The sequence below is a fragment of the Calidris pugnax genome, unplaced genomic scaffold (genome assembly GCF_001431845.1).
Source record: "Calidris pugnax isolate Ruff unplaced genomic scaffold, ASM143184v1 scaffold13, whole genome shotgun sequence".
Lineage (NCBI taxonomy): Eukaryota > Metazoa > Chordata > Aves > Charadriiformes > Scolopacidae > Calidris > Calidris pugnax.
In genome coordinates, this window is record NW_015090810.1 from 21,289,284 (window position 1) to 21,294,031 (window position 4,748).

A 4,748-nucleotide genomic window follows, 5' to 3' on the forward strand; every position below is an offset into this window, starting at 1 on the left:
CCGCGGGGCAGCCCCGGCCTGCGAGCTCCCCGGCCGCCCGCCGCTGCCATGTTGGGACGCCGTCCGAGGAGACGGAAGCCGCTCCACAGCGATGGCGGCAACGGCCAACAGCGGGACCTACTCGCCGGGCCCGCGAGCTCCCCCGCCCGGCGCGGCCCGGCCCGGCCCGCGCGCTGAAGCCTCCAGCCGGGGAAGGAGGCGGGGCCAGGAGGACGGTGGGGCGGAGGCCCGGAAGTGGGGACGGGGCGGAGGGTGGGGGGGCCGTTCCGCCGCCTCGGGGCGGGGAGCAGCGGGGAAACGAAAGTGCGCCTGAGAGCCGGAACCGCGGGAGGGAGTTGGTGTTCTTCGCCCTCCGTCACTTCCGCCGCTGCTGGGTGGGGCCGAGCTCGGGAGCGCTGAGGCGGAGGCGCGGCGGGGCGGCGAGCCTCGGGTGGTGGGCAGGCCCGGCCGGTGTCTCCTGCGATCGACAGCCCCAGCCCGCTACCGGCAGCGGTGCCCGGCAGCGCCTCGGGCGGGCCCTGCGGGTGGCGTGTGCCCGTCGGTCGGAGAGGGCTCGTCCACGGGGCCGGTGCGGCAGAGCAATTAAAAACTTGATTAGAGTTGTTTTTTATATATGCAAATCCCTAATGACTTCTGTCATTGCGCCGTTATAGAAGAATAGGAGGCTAGGATAGGAAGCGTAGCTGCAAAACCGCATGTGAAATAAAATAATTCAATAAATAAGTACAGCCTTCAGCGCCTTCAAGGAACTAGGGAAACATACTTGTCAGGAAACTGTCAGGATCCTTTGATTTGTCATTCACTGTAGGGTGGACCTAACAGCTTTCCCTCCTGTCATAAACAGTAGGGATGTAGTTGGGATACACTTAAGAAATGAGCTTAGAGAAAGAAATTCAATAATAATCACAGTTTATGCATTTGCAGCAGGTGCAGCTTATGCTTCCCATGGGGTTAACTCAGGGAAACGGAATGTGTTCTGCATTTTGCTCAAATGCTCTAGTGGGAGGTGTCCCTGCCCATGGCAGAGGGGTTGGAACTAGATGATCTTTGAGGTCCCTTCCAACCCAAACCATTCTATGATTCTATGATTTGTGTGTTCTCCTTGTACTGGCAGTTAATTCCTTCATGCTGCGTGGTGTTCATGCATTCTGAGTTCATGCGTAGCCTTTCAGTACTTTGAATTGAACCTAACACTTTAAAGACTTTCCTCATTATTTGCTGTCATTTCTGAGAGAGGTCTCTTGCCCAAGAATACATAAACATTGTAAGTGGAAACATTTTTATCTGTAGACTTTAATTTGCGGGTGACATTTTCATTGTTTGACACAACTGCTTGTACAGATTGGGATCTAGAAGACACGCACGGGTTGGAACTCGATGATCTTTAAGGTGTTTCCAACCCAAACCATTCTATGATCCTATGATGCTTGGGAATGGGGTTTTTATGTGTGTGAGAGAATGTATTTGTCATTATGTCCTCCCTGTATCTAGTTTTTTAGCAATAAATTAAGTATTTGCTTTCTTTGTATTGAGGGAGAATATGAAATAAGTTCCAGCACTGGCTGTTTTTCGATAGGAAGTATTTCATATACATGTACTGAAAATTGCTGTCTTCACTAGACTAAGCACACAGCCCCTCTGGTAGGGCTTGTTGCAGCAGGGATACTGGATGCTGCTGCTTACAGATGCTCTGTAGGTATGAAACTACAAATTCCACACAGTCTGTTGAGGGATACTGGATGCTGCTGCTTACGTATGCTCTGTAGGTATGAAACTACAAATTCCAAATTAACTAACAAAAAGCACTGCTTTTTCTTAAAGCGACAAAGGTTTTACCTTTAAAAAGAGCAGCCTGCGGCATCTTGGATTTAGAACTCCATAGACCTTTGATTCGACCCAATTACAAAAAATACCTTAGTGGGACCCCCTGAGGTGTGAAACACAGCAGCATCATCACTTCAACCGCTGAGGTACAAAACCGCATCATCACTGCTTGGAAAACCATCCGAGAGAGACCAAAGAACAGAAATGAACAGTGAATTGTCATTATAACACGCAGGCTAAGGTAGATGTGGAGTAGTGGGCTCCTAAAGTGCTATTTTGCCGTGGTTTATCCCCAGGTGGCACCTAAGCCCCACGCGGCTGCTCGCTCATTCCCCCTGGTGGGATGGGGAGAGACTTGGAACAGCAAAAGTGAGAAAACTCCAAACCCAGGGGTTGAGATAAACACAGTTTAATCAGTAAAGCAAAAGCAAAGGAATTCAGTCACCACTTCCCATGGGCGGGCAGGTGCTCAGCCATCTCCGGGAAAGCAGGGCTCCATCACACATAATAGAATCGTAGAATCACCTAGGTTGGAAGGGACCTTCAGGATCATCTAGTCCAACCATCAACCTGACAAAAAAAACCCCCACCATCATTAAGCCATGCCCGCCAGCACCATGTCAGCCCTCCTTTGAACACCTCCAGGGATGGTGCCTCAACCACTTCCCTGGGCAGCCCATTCCAATGCTGGATAACCCTTTCAGTGTGAAAATTTTTCCTGATATCCAACCTGAACCTCCCCTGGTGCAACTTGAGGCCGTAAATACTTACTTATAAAATAGTTACTTGTGAAGACAAATGCCATTGCTCCAAGCTTCCCCCATGCTTTCTTCTTCTTCTTAGAGCTTTATATCATAGAATCATAGAATGGTTTGGGTTGGAAGGGACCTCAAAGATCATCTAGTTCCAACCCCCTGCCATGGGCAGGGACACCTCCCACCAGACCAGGTTGCTCAAAGCCACATCCAGCCTGGCCTTGAACACTTCCAGGGATGGGGCATCCACAGCTTCCCTGGGCAACCTGTTCCAGTGTCTCACCACCCTCATAGTAAAAAATTTCTTCCTGAGATCTAATCTGAATCTTTTTTCTTCCAATTTAAAACCATTTCCCCTTGTCCTATCATTACCCTTCCTGGCAAAGAGCCCCTCCCCAGCTCTTCTATAGGCTCCCTTCAGATATTGAAAGGCCACTATAAGGTCTCCCCAGAGCCTCCTCTTCTCCAGGCTGAACAACCCCAGCTCCCTCAGCCTGTCTTCATAGGAGAGGTGCTCCATCCCTCTGATCATCTTCGTGACCCTCCGCTGCACCTGTTCCAGCTGGTCCATGTCCTTCCTGTGTTGAGGACTCCAAAGCTGGACACAGTACTCCAGGTGGGGTCTCACAAGCATGATGTCACATGGTGTGGAGCGTCCCTTTGATGAGCTGGGGACACTGTCCTGGCTGTGTCCCCTCCCGGCTGTTTGTGCGCCCCCAGCCAACCCACTGGTGGGGCGGCGCGAGGAGGAGCAGAAAAGGAGCCTTAACTCCACGTAAGCGCTGCTCAGCAGTAACGAAAACATCCATTATCAACACTGTTCTCAGCACAAATCTGAAACAGCCCCATATTAGCAACTATGAAGAAAATTAACGCTAATAATTTTCATTAAAAAAACTGCCGCCACGAGCCTGCGCCGGCTGCCTTTAAATCCCCGCGGGCCTCCTAGACACGCCCCCTCCGCGCCTGATTGGTTGTCGCGGGCTTCCGGTTTCCGGCTGGGCCTGTGTCGCTGAGGTGGGAGATCCCTCCGTGCGGCGCCATCCGCGCCTCTCCCCGGGCTCCCCTCGGGGCTCCTCGCCGCTGCCGCCGCCCCCTCGCCCACCGTTTGCTTTTTTTTTTTAAAATGGGGGTTATGTTTCCTCTTTTCTAGTCTGTGGGAACTTCACCGGATCTGCCACGACTTCTCAAATACGATGGATAGGGGCTTAGCAACTTCATCTGCCGTTTCCCTCAGGGCCTGCAGATGAATCTCATCAGGTGCATGTGGGCTTGTGCACCTTCCGGGTCCTTAGGTGGTCTCAAACTTGGTCTTCTCCTACAGGGAGTGGTGGTTCCTCATTCTCCCAGTCCCTGCCTTGACCTTTGAAAATCGTGCAGTGTCACTAGAGCACTTGCCGGTGAAGACCGAGGGGAAAAAAGTCATTGAGTAGCTCAGCCTTCTCCATATTTCGGGTGACTAGGTCTCCCTTTTTCTTCTGGAGAGGGCCCACATTTTCCCTAGTCTTCCTTTTGTCACCAACAGGAAGCTTTTCTTGTTGCCCTTGGTGTCCCTGGCCAAATTTAATTCTGTTAGGGCTTTAGCTTTCTTAACCTGATCCCTGGCTGCTTTGACAATTTATCTGTATTACTCCCAGCTACGTTGCTTCCACCCTCTGTAGGTTTCCTTTTTGTGTTTGAGGTTACGCAGGAGCTTATTGTTATCCATGCAGGCCTCCTGGCATTTTTGCCTGTCTTCCTCTTTGTTGGGATGCATCGCTCCTGAGCTTGGAGCAGGTGATCCTTGAGTATTAACCAGCTTTCTTGGAAACCGTCTTCCCTCCAGGGCTTTATCCCATGGTAGTCTACCAACCAGATCCCCAAAGAGGCTAAAGTCTGCTGTCCTGAAGTCCAGTGCAGCGAGCTTACTGTGCACCCTCCTCACCACCCTAAGGCTTTTGAACTCCATCGTCTCATGGTTACTGCAGCCAAGGCTGCCCCAGAGCTTCACATTTCCCACCACACCATCCTTGTTGGTTAGAACAAGGTCCAGCATCAGCAGCACGTCACCTCTCCTTGTCTCCTCTATCACTTGGAGAAGGAAGTTGTCATCGATGCATTCGAGGAACCTCCTGGATTGCTTATACCCTGCTTTGTTGTCCCTCCAACAGATACTGGGGTAGTTGAAGT